We start from the raw sequence: 12,500 nt of genomic DNA, 5'->3' as shown, positions 1-12,500 counted from the left end.
CACACAGCTAGCACTGAGTAGGATATTAACACAGCTAATATAGAACTCTCATTACAGCCCCAACCTTCCACTACACACTACCACCAGCAGACGACTGCAGCAAACAGACTTTCAACCTCAGATATACAGACAAGCTTCATCTAACTTGTTTTTGAAAATACTGAAATCTGAAATCTCCAGCCATCCACTGTGACCTTTAGGTTGGGATCTGACAGACAGCCTTGAAGCTCCCTGTCATCCTCCGAGCCCAACTGTCACACTTTGAAGGAGATTTGTAGCCTCTTATATCAACGTGACGATACTCACACTCCCATGATCTCTGAGAGCTCGGCCTTCTCGCTATCTGTATCTACTACCTTCTCTCTCTCAACACAAGGCCAACCGCCAACAGCAATGTTACCAGACATCTTAACGCTTCGGTCTCAGCTGACAGCCCGCCTGACTGCCTCTAACCCTGCCTGCGGTCTATTTGGAGAGGATTAACCTGTCTCCTTTGAGTTCAGCAGCTTTCAGGTAGAGAAATGTAAGAAATACAGAGAGACAGATGAAAACTGGCCCACCTCTGCCTGCTTCTATCCAGCGGACTTTGGCCTAAAGCTACCTGAGTTCTACTTCATTAAATTCTATAATTAGGTGATACCCTTATACTCTAGTTTTCCCTCGGCCCTGAACAATGTAGTATGTAGTGGTCTCTGTCTTTTCCATATGCAGTACATCTTTAATTCACCTTGCACCTATCACTAACCTTCATTGATAAAAATGTACAGTTTACTAACACGTCCCTTTAACTGTCACACTTTAATTGGATTTCAAACATCAATCGCTATTGTTAATTAAGACACTTCTAAAAAAATTCATTTGTATTACACAATTAGTCAATCAAACATGCGTGAAGACACTGGATCCTGATCTGGGTGATTATCAGATTACATCAGATTATATCAGATTACATGGCATTCCACAAGATAGTCTTGGAGTAAGCATGATTTGATGCTGTAAATTGAAATAAACAATTAGAGTTAGTGATGAGAGGATCTGTAAGAATGGAGTCATGTGACAGAGTCATGTGACAGTTATATTCATATGGTATCCAGGCATAGCAGCATTCCCTGTTAGGTGAGGAGCGTTTCCATTGGCTAAGAAGGAGAAAGAGCCATTAGGGTTAGACATGAGTTAGAGACAGGAAGTTACATGCTCTACCATGCAGACACCATGTATTCACTATGTAGTGATTCTGGTAGATTTTTGTATTTTGATACTCGTCAATTTATGACGGCCCACATTTTCATCTGATGCGACAATAATTAAACTTTTGAATCTCCTAAAAGACATTTTGTTTTTTTATGTTATTTTGTAATGCCTTATTATAATTATTTTTAAAATGGTATTGCTTAAAGTTATATTGTAGCTGAGATTATTATTATTCTAAATGACAAGATCTGATATGGATATCAAGCAGATCATTCTCTATATCAACAACTGGAATAGATACAACTAGAGTGTGCAGTATCACACTTCCTGCTTCTCAAATACATACTACTATACTACATCCCTTCGGAAGAGATAGGGCTGCTAGGCTCAAATGCATTGGAAACATTGTCACACCAGATGGGTTTAAAAGTACTTTAAATGGTCCTCTATGGTACTCTACACCATACACCATTTGTTTTTCAGTCTGTATCAGTACATGTGAATAACATAGGAGGCACATAGAGGACAGACAGACAGGACTGACATGCAGACAGGCCAGACCGTTGTGTCTGGTGAGACAGAGAGGGAAGAGGAGAGACAGGAGTGGACTTGCATGCATGCAGCAACGTGGGGTGACACCACTGTTAGTCCGTTCAACAAAGCATTCTGGGACAGTTTGTTTGAGAAATGAGTCAAATCCATGGATGAGGAAGTCGATCCAGTTAAATACAGGAAATGGCTGAGCGATGCGGTTGGCAGAAATTGACGGTTTCAACGCAGCTGTTGTGATGTTGTGATGTTTAGGACTGTTGTGATGTTTAGGGATGTTGTGATGTTTAGGGCTGTTGTGATGTTTAGGGCTGTTGTGATGTTGTGATGTTTAGGGATGTTGTGATGTTGTGATGTTTAGGGATGTTGTGATCTTGTGATGTTTAGGGATGTTGTGGTGTTTAGGGATGTTGTGATGTTTAGGGCTGTTGTGATGTTGTGATGTTTAGGGATGTTGTGATGTTGTGATGTTTAGGGCTGTTGTGATGTTGTGATGTTTAGGGCTGTTGTGATGTTTAGGGTTGTTGTGATGTTGTGATGTTTAGGGATGTTGTGATGTTTAGGGCTGTTGTGGTGTTTAGGGATGTTGTGATGTTTAGGGCTGTTGTGATGTTTAGGGATGTTGTGATGTTGTGATGTTTAGGGATGTTGTGATGTTGTGATGTTTAGGGCTGTTGTGATGTTTAGGGATGTTGTGATGTTTAGGGATGTTGTGATGTTTAGGGATGTTGTGATGTTTAGGGCTAAAGTCATGTTTAGGGCTGTTGTGATGTTTAGCGCTGAGGTGATGAGATGCAGCAAAGCGAAAGGTTTCTACGTTCGCACGTGATGGCGCACGAGAGACGGCAATTTTACACTTGAGGACCAAAAACCGATGGAAAAATAAATTGAGCCGTCAAGTTTAGAGGTCAACCACCTGCTTGTCTCCAGTCACAGAGTGTTTAACGCTCCCTGGTATCATCATACGGCAGACACAGTGTACGTCACATACTTATGGCTTATAATAAAGCAATGGATGGAGAATACTCTCAGAGAAGCGTGAGGCTTGTAGAAAAGTGACATGGCAGGTAAGCATGATGGCGGATCTCTAAAGACAACCAAACGCGCTACTGTAAGTAGTCTTAGTATAGATGAGATGAGATGAGATAGATAGAATGCAGGTTCTGGTCAGCGAGGTCTCCAATGTTGCAAATTGATGATCTTATCTATAATTGTTGTGATCATATCTTATTTATAGATCTATTGTGAATCGCACCAAACAGAACAAAACAAATTACCTTCTGTTCACGCGGAGAGACGACATCATCAGCACCATGCAAGCCACATGACAAAGTCACATGATGCGCACGCACATGATTGGTTGAAAGGAAAGTGGAGGAGGGTGGGGGGGGCGGGGGGGATCACATGAAAAATACAAAACATTTTTAAAAATGATGTAAACATGGTTAAGGAACAAAACAACAAGAACGTTAATGACGAAATGATACAAAACAAGAAACATAAACAAACGACAAACAAACGACAAAAAAACATAAAGTCAAAACAGAACTTATTTTAAACATCAAATACACAGAAAACATGGAGCACCTCGATACATGAAGCAGTTTAGGACATTGTTGTGTCTAGTGTTTTCAATATGGATGATTATTCCATATTAACTGTACGTGAGCTTAGAATGATAAGGTTCTATCTCCGTTCAGGGCAGTTCAGAGATATTGAGCGTCAAAGTTTTTACATTCCATTATGTTCTGTGAGATGGAACCTTTGTATTTTATTAATTACTAACTAAAAAATGTCTACATTTTAAAAATAACACCACACAGGCATTAATAAACACCTAATGGATCAGATTATGTAAAAAACTCAATTTTGACCAAAAATTGATATAGAACCTTATAATTCTAACGTCACGGTGTGACATTTGGTGACATTTTTAACTGAGAATGGGTGATTATTCCATATTAACTGTAGTGAAACTACTAATGTATTAATGTATGTCCAAAATTGCCTAATGCATCCATCTCAGTATTTCCTCTGACTGGCATTCATGCAAACATCACTTTTTGATTGTCTATGTGTACAACACAAACACAACCAAGTCTTTACATAATACTTTGGGCAAACTCTTGACCTTGAGGTGTCTTCTGTCAAACCAACTGTTGTGTTCAAGAAAAACAGAGGAAGCTCTGCAGTATTGACAATACCGTATTGACAAAGCACATAATAACAATGTGACATGCTTAACTAAACATGGCGTTATGACACAGCAAACTACAGAACTACCGTATGAACACATGAGGCGTTAGGGACAGAGTAGTCAGCTCTGTCACAGATGAGGGCTCTGGAGGTAAAAGTTAAAGTATTTGGGACAAATTTGACTTTCCATCACTCAGTGTAGAACTGCATATTACACAGCTCAGAGGCCATATCACATCACAGTAACATGGCCTCACTGTATGCAGCTTAAAACCCATTTTAGTATGTCCCATACTTTAACTAATGCTCAATGTGTCTTAGAGGAGGTCAAGCTGAATCACAGCAACACTTGAGTGTCTCTGGAACCTGTTATGGATCTTAAAGCATCAATAAACATGCAACGTTCAACATACTCACTCCAGTTACCTTGTACCAAAATGCATTATAGGTTATTCACACTTGTTTGCACACCTGAGAGACCTTGAGGGCAAAACCCCTCAAGTCATTCAGCTAGAATACTAAACCACACATGAACCCAATCAGTGATGAATAAAGACTGAAAGTGTTCATGGGTACAGGAGTTAAGAGCTACTCTCTAAACGTGTTATTCCATCAACATTCTACTGGTTAGTAAAAAAACTAAGTTAGTAGCTAGTCGAGTACAGTTACATTAGAGTTGTATAGCTGGTATTACAGATTAGCAATATGATAAGTTAGCCTGTAAATAAACAAGACCATAACAACCTAACAGTCCACAAGTAGTTCTTCATATTCTCCATGGAGAAAGACATCCACACCCACATGAGGGCGTGATGTCAGGCTAGCAGCTCACTCATCTCTAGTCAGGTAAGTCTTTATCTAAAGGTCAGGGCCACTCAAGGTAACGCTAACCGCCTCTCACCGACATAACGCAGTAGACTTTCCCAAGAACATGAACCCTACGCTGCAGAGCAGACATACACAAGCTGTTCTAGTCAATACAAATAATAATCTAATTCATCACCAGGCCTCTCAACATGAGCCTAGGAGACATTCAGTGAGGCATGAGACATGCTTCAGTTTCATAATAAGAAGTCGGAAGTCGTCCACGCAGCTCACCTACTTGTTTGACATTATCCGTTTACAGACAGGATGCGTTAGGATAGATCTGCTGTTTACAGACAGGATGTGTTAGGATAGATCTGCTGTCTACTGTTTACAGACAGGATGTGTTAGGATAGATCTGCTGTCTGCTGTTTTACACTCGCACCTCAGTAATACAGTAAACCCCTACTGTCTGTTTTCTGTCTGTTTTCTATACTGTCTGTTTTCTATACTGTCTGTTTTCTATACTGTCTGGTTTCGACCTAGTTTGGCACAGTATCACTATAGATATGCTCTATAAGAAGCTGCCGTTCAAAGCACAGCCTGCTGAACAAGACGCACCATTGTCCAACGTAAGTATTCATCTGTCATTCTCTCCTTTCTTTATCACAACAGTGTTATCTTTCATAAAGCTCCAGTCTGCCAGAATAAGCTCTCTTGCTTCACTGTGTGTTGAAGCCAGCCGCCCTTATTCTGGTGTGATAACTATCCTGGTTACCTCTGGATAACCTACAACATCCCCTGACGTCTCTGCCCAGAGCTTAGCCAGGGGGGTGAGAGAGGAGGACGGGGGAATACATCCTAAACAAGTGTTCATACATACTGAGATATCTGGCTGAGCTGAGGGCCAACTAACACCCAGAGGACAGAGAGGCCAACATGAGCAGGTCCAGAGTAATGAGAGTAGCTAGCCGTCTGAAGGAGGGAGGTTTTAGGTGTGCTAATGGATCTGATTTTGGTTAATGGCAGAGGACGGTAATTTAATTCCAATTTGACTAATCAAACGGCATGCAGTGGGGGTCATTAATGAATGACCGATCACTGTATGAGACGGGCGCTGCATGCTGCGCACATCAACACACTTAAAGTAATTTCCGTAAAAAACATAATCAGCTAAGAGGAAAATTCACGCCAAATCAAGCACACGGCAAACAGGGATATCTATGCCAACGGTATTACAGTGGTGGCAATAATATAACACATATCTGAGTATATGTGGTGGCATCTGTGGTGATTTCTGAATTCATTTAAGTCTTCAATTCTGTACAAAAGAAAACGTCAAGGGAGTAGAAGGGCATCCTTGTTTTTCTGGCACGCTGAGGTTAGTTAGTACGATGGCATTCTACGGAGGCGTGCGGCAGTGAGCAGCACCAGCGACTGACCAACCGACTGTCTGGCTCACTGCCAACCCCATACCCAACTACATCAGTAGTAGCTCCGTCAGTTCTCCACTACGTTTGACTTCTATAAGCCGTGCCGGTGATGATGTAGTAGCTCTACTAGTATGTGAGGCCAAGCAGGCAGAGAGAGTGAGGTTGGGGGGGGGGGGGGATAAACAACAAGAGACACACCGCACACACTGCCGGACGAGCATATACTCACTAAGGGCTGAACTGGTTGAAGGAATGAGGGTTGGTGTCACGGACGAAACTGTAAGATGGTGAAAACATGGTGAGAGGTGCCTGTTATTGTCACGAGCGAGGAGGGGAGGTGCCGGTCTTAAGAGCTACGGACGGACGGTTGGACGTCCTGAAAGCAGAGCACCCCCCGACCCCCCCCGTCCTACCTGGATGTGAACCAGCAACCCCCAGGCACCAACACACCAACACACCGCAGAGCAATGCAAAGGCTTTACTTTAAGATTTTGCAACATTGTGTGAGCAACATGCGACACCTTATGAATGAGTGTACTTTTAAACACAACGTAAAGCACACATTCAAATCCCTGATCAGTGTAGAGGTAAGACAACACACCTCACACACCACAGCAGGAAGTCTTAACTCATTTTATCTGAAATGTTTCTGTCATGTGAAGTGCCGCTGTGCCAGTATTTTATCAGGATAATTAATTGGAATGTACCCTGTGCTACTCATTTTAACATAATTATCTCTTTACATAAAGTTGTGATCTAACAAAATGTCACCATTATCTATCTGCAACAGCAACCACAGCAGGTGCACGGTGACTTATAGATGTTTGGTCTTTGTAAAAAAAAAAAAAAAAAAAAAAGATTAATCAATTTTTCAACACAAACACATTATTCCAAAAGACAATCCTGAGCCATTATCCACAAGTTAAGTGTTCTAATACGTTTGTGTAGCTACACATTAGTATTACAACTGAACATCGATCTTTAGTAGTCAGCTGAAAATTGGAATATAAGAAACTAATCTATCACACGACTCTAATAATGTCTGTAATACAATCAGTGGTGTAGTCTATTGTTATCATAAACACAAATCTGTCCAAATAAACGGTGCGACAAAAGCACTTCCTGGTCGTGAACAATGAATTGGCATGAATTGTCATAATTATCCTAACATTCTAGAGTGTTTTTGTACACAAGTGACAAGGATTTCCTACATACATGAGGTTGACAAAGTTGAATGGTGAAGATACTAAGTAATACTAATGCCATTGTGAACACTGAAACACGAAACACGTCCAGGCAGAACAGCATCGATTAAAAAAGCAGAAACTTTCTAATTTGAAAGTAGATCAGTATTGCAGAAAGCGATAATCCACTTTAGAGACCTTTGAAAGAAACACCGCTGCTTCCGATAAATTCGCCCGAGTGCTTCTAAGTCACCGGCTTTGCCAGGAAGCATCAAACTGCTCGATTCGCTGAAAAGCTCTCAAAATAATATTACAAAAATAGGATCAGAAAAATCCGAAAATCACAGTCGAATCGTTTCATTGAAGAGGGGCAGAGACGATAATCCTTCTAAGTCTCGCATGAGTGGGCCAGAGACTACAGTATGTAAGCAGCAGCATGCAGCAGACATCGCTATCAACATGGTTCTGGCAACGTCCAAGGAAGATCTTGCGTTTTGAAATGATTGAATAACGACCTAAGGAAAATAATCTTCTTAAGCGCTTCATTGTCAGCCGGGATTAAGGCTGCACAAGCCGTGTCAGGAGGAGCGGGACACATGCTTACCGCCGCCTGGATACAAAACATGTTGATAGCTACTGGAGGACCAATTTATGCTGTTGTCTGGAGGCTGAGGTGCAGCTTAAGTATAGCAGCATGTGACCACGGTCCCTTAGTGTCACAGCCAAGGCTCTTACATAATGTCAGCTGGATGTTGATGTATCATTTCTGAGAAATTAATTAGTTTAAGAAAATGCTACAGTTTGGGGAAAAAGATTCTGAGCCATCCCTTTAAGAAACGTACTCACGATCCCGTCTGGTCAATGTCAGCTGGACTGCTGATGGTTAGCCTAGCGGTTAGCCTGACGGTAGTCTCCATTGGCTGGTTCCGCAACTCAGGCTGAACTGACTCTACTTCAGCGATGTCGTCTATTTCAGACGCAGTGTCTCTGACTACACCCCCAGGTCCTCACCTACAATGAGATTATGTGGACACTCCCAACGTTTTCCTCTGGCGGTATTCATACAGGCGTTGTTCTAGTAGGGATTCAGGAGAGGTTTTTCTCAACCAATGCCCCAATTTCACCCGACACACTGGTCATAGCCTCCGCAACATTTCCATCCTCTTTTCATTGTCTTCCTTTGTTCCTTTGTGTACCACCATCCCTTCCCAGTCTCCTGACGTGAGAGACCGCTGTGTCTCAACACTGAGACTGAGCGTCTTCTGTCCTTAATTGGACACAGAACGACGTGACATAAATCCAAGCTGTCCCTTCCATCTGATGGAAGTAGTACAGTAGTACGCTAACGGCACTGCAGAAACAAGTAAACACACATGTGTCTGACAGCCCTACTCTGCACCTGGCTACTCATGCAAGGCCCTGACGGATGCTAAGTGAGTCTTTGGAGTGCTTGGACCATTATGCCGGCAATCACCTCTCCTGTTCTGTGCAGATTAACTCCACAACAAAAACAGATGACGTGATCCATCTCCACAAAACACACTACTGAGAGACTCGGTATCATTAGATATGGCCTTTGTTGCCGCTTCTCTGGCTTCTGTTCCACAGTCTTATGAGAGGGGGAGAAATATACCGTACCTCCCGGTAATGGAGCCTCACACCGTCATGGCTGAGCGGAGGAGCTATAAACCCAGGGGGAGAGGCGGACCGCCTGGCCAATTAGGGATGTCATAACTACCGTGGACAATCACACCCAAACAACGCTACATCCTGTCGGTTTTTTTTCAAGACGTACATTCAGATTAGGTAAACATTAACGTTGAGAAAAGCATTCACGGTACTGCAACGGTTTGTCTCTTATGGTAATTAGGCAGCTCGGCTCTTGGTCGTAGTAATTGGATAGATAATAACAACCGTACGACATGTTGTTACTGCTCATTTCATTCATAGTATATGTTAATATTTTCAGTACTGGTCTAGTCAGATGGGGAAGGCTGGTGACTATTATGGTATGGATCAGTTCTCTACTGGGGGGGGGCTGTGACTCAGGAGGTAGAGCCGGCGTCTAATGATCGCAAGGTCGGCAGATCGGTGGTTCAAACCCCGATGTCGGCCGAGGTGTCCTTGGGCAAGACACTGAACCCCAAATTGCTCTCAATGAGCGGGCCGGCGCCTTGCATGGTGGTTTGGCCGCCATTGGTGTGTGAATGAGAGGCGTTTTGGAATAAGGAGCTACTATATAAGTGCAGTCCATTTACCATTTACTGCTTGTTTCATTCATAATATATACAGTATTAATATGTTCAGTACTGTCTAGTCAGATGGAGAAGGCGGGTGACTATTATGGTATGGATCAGTTCACTACTGTAGACAGGCTGAAGGGGGGGGGGGGGGGCAGAGGGAGGGGGGGCCTTAAGGCCTAGTCATTATGAGCTGTAGCTAGCTAGCTGTAACACGGCTGAACAGACCTAAGTCCTCGTCAGAGTAATGAAACGGCATGCCGTCTGGAAGCGGTTATGGGACATGAGAGAGATCGCCTGAGTTCCTGAAATTCTTAGAGACAAACGGCCCCTTCAACAATTTCAGGCAGTGGAAACACATAACAGCACTTCAGTGTTTTAAATTGATTGTTTTCTTTAAAGATTATGTAAAATAAATGAATGAATGAAACACAAGTAAAAGAGGAAACTGACAGGGAGATGGGAGATGATGATGATAATAATAACTTATTAAGGGGAGATGGGGAACTTACTTGTGAAAGAAAAGCCTGAGAGGTCCGTTGGAACAAAACCAGATGAGAAAACAAAATGGAGAAAATCAGAAGAAACAGAAACCATGAGAAAAGAAATACAGAAAATAGTAGAGGATGACTTTGTCCTTTGTCCTTGCTGCCACTTCAACCCTGTGACCTGTCCTGCCTTTGTCCTGCTGCCACTTCAGCCCTGTGACCTGTCCTGCCTTTGTCCTTGCTGCCACTTCAACCCTGTGACCTGTCCTGCCTTTGTCCTCGCTGCCACTTCAGCCCTGTGACCTGTCCTGCCTTTGTCCTGCCTTTGTCCTCGCTGCCACTTCAACCCTGTGACCTGCCTTTGTCCTCGCTGCCACTTCAACCCTGTGACCTGTCCTGCCTTTGTCCTTGCTGCCACTTCAACCCTGTGACCTGTCCTGCCTTTGTCCTTGCTGCCACTTCAACCCTGTGACCTGTCCTGCCTTTGTCCTCGCTGCCACTTCAACCCTGCGACCTGATTGACAGTTTGGGAGCTTAGAATGATAAGGTTCTATCTCCGTTAAGAATGATAAGGTTCTATCTCCGTCTAGGGTAGTTCAGAGATATTGAGCGTCAAAGTTTTTATATTCCATTATGTTTTGTGAGATGGAACCTTTGTATTTGATTAATTACTAACTACAACATTTCAACATTTTTTAAACAACACCACACAGGCATTAATAAACACCTAATGGATCAGATTATGTAAAAAATTACAGGTTAATGTACTTTAGCAAACCTTATTATCTGGGCTGTAGTTTGGCATTTGGGACACAGGTACCTTTTAGAGTTACATTAAATAGCAGTGAACCATAACCTAGTCACCTTGTCATTGCTGCTAAAAAACACTTAAACAGGACAAAGTCATCCTTGAAAGCTGTGAAAATGACACACAGAGGTGGTGTAGATGATGGAGGTGTTGAGGGTGGAGGCGCAGACACACAGAGGAGGGGTAGATGATGGAGGGGGTTAAGGGTGGAGGCGCAGACACACAGAGGAGGGGTAGATGATGGAGGGGGTTAAGGGTGGAGGCTCGGACACACAGAGGAGGGGTAGATGATGGAGGTGTTGAGGGTGGATGCTCAGACACACAGAGGTGGTGTAGATGATGGAGGGGGTTAAGGGTGGAGGCTCTGACACACAGAGGTGGTGAGACAGGCAAGCTTGAACAAACTAGAAAATAAATAAGAGAGAAAACACAAAGGTAGCAAAGGTAGAACACCTGTCTGTCTTCTTACTGTTTTGACTGCGTGTGTGATTCATTAAATCGAACCTCAGCCATTTAAAACAGTTTTCCACTGTATCTTACATGATTCTATCCCAATTGTACTATGCTACTATGCTTCAATCTCCCGGTAAGTTGTTTAAGATGTGGGAGATCCTTCGGCAGTAAGCCAGGATTGGGAACACATCACTCACACGATCTGAATGGTTCTACGACGACTGACTATTGACTAATTGGCCTCCATGTTCTCCACAGCGCCGTTAAGGAACCGTACAGGTTCACGTGTTTGTCTGTGGATTAGGGGTCGTGTGTGAGGTGCTACACAACACGTCTTACATTTAATGAGCGTCTAAGCAAACTGTCACTGAGCAGATCTGTCACGGGGAAAATCTCAAAATGATTACAAACATCGACGGCGGTGAGGCGTGAGATCACTAGTCTCAGCTGACAGAGGTTGTCAACAACATCCTGAACCAAAACAACCTGTCAGAATGCTAAAGTTTTAGATTCTCTTTTGAGTCATAGTTGTGTGTAAACTACTGAATTTAGAAACAAATGGCTAATGCTAATCCCTTCTGCTCTGAGGGGAGGGGCCATGAGAGAGGGGCGGGGCCATGAGAGAAAGGGGGCGTGGCCAGAAGGTCTACCACCTGGCTCTCTGTAAACACTGACAACACCTGTGAGGAGAGCAGCACAACACACACAGACAGAGAAGCCACAGACACACACACACACACACACACACACACACACACACACACACACACACACACACACACACACACACACACACACACACTGCAGACATGAGGACCAGTGATAGGGGAAAACAGGGAAAAAACAAAGGCGTAAACCCTTTATCTAAATGAAATGAATAAAAAAATAAATGAATGAAGGAACAATCTTTATTGTCATGGTAACGGCTACAACGAAAAAAAATCCTAAGTGATTAACTTAAGCGTTGGCTAGCGGGGGGTGAGGGGGGTAATACATCCCCCCATTGTGGATGGTCCTTCGGGTAGGTAGGTTGGAGGGGGGGATGCATATGGGGGGGGGGTGCTTGGCACAGGGAAGGAGGAGGAGGAGGAGGAGGAGGAGGAGGTGTTCTCTGCTGGCCTGCTACAGGGCGGCGGTGGAGGTGGGAGGGAAGC

General features: G+C 43.4%; 1 protein-coding gene across 1 annotated transcript in view; it reads right to left on the bottom strand.

Annotated features, from left to right (window-relative positions):
- Positions 1 to 12,500, bottom strand: part of ncam1a (neural cell adhesion molecule 1a) — a gene marked incomplete at both ends in the record, with an annotated part of 230,776 nt that overhangs the window by 21,112 nt on the left and 197,164 nt on the right. The gene's annotated exons all lie outside the window — the stretch shown is intronic.

Source organism: Nansenia antarctica (genome assembly GCF_963989245.1).
Source record: "Nansenia antarctica genome assembly, chromosome: 4".
Lineage (NCBI taxonomy): Eukaryota > Metazoa > Chordata > Actinopteri > Argentiniformes > Microstomatidae > Nansenia > Nansenia antarctica.
The sequence above is the reverse complement of the archived record's forward strand: the minus strand, read 5'-3'. Positions and strand labels throughout refer to the sequence as shown.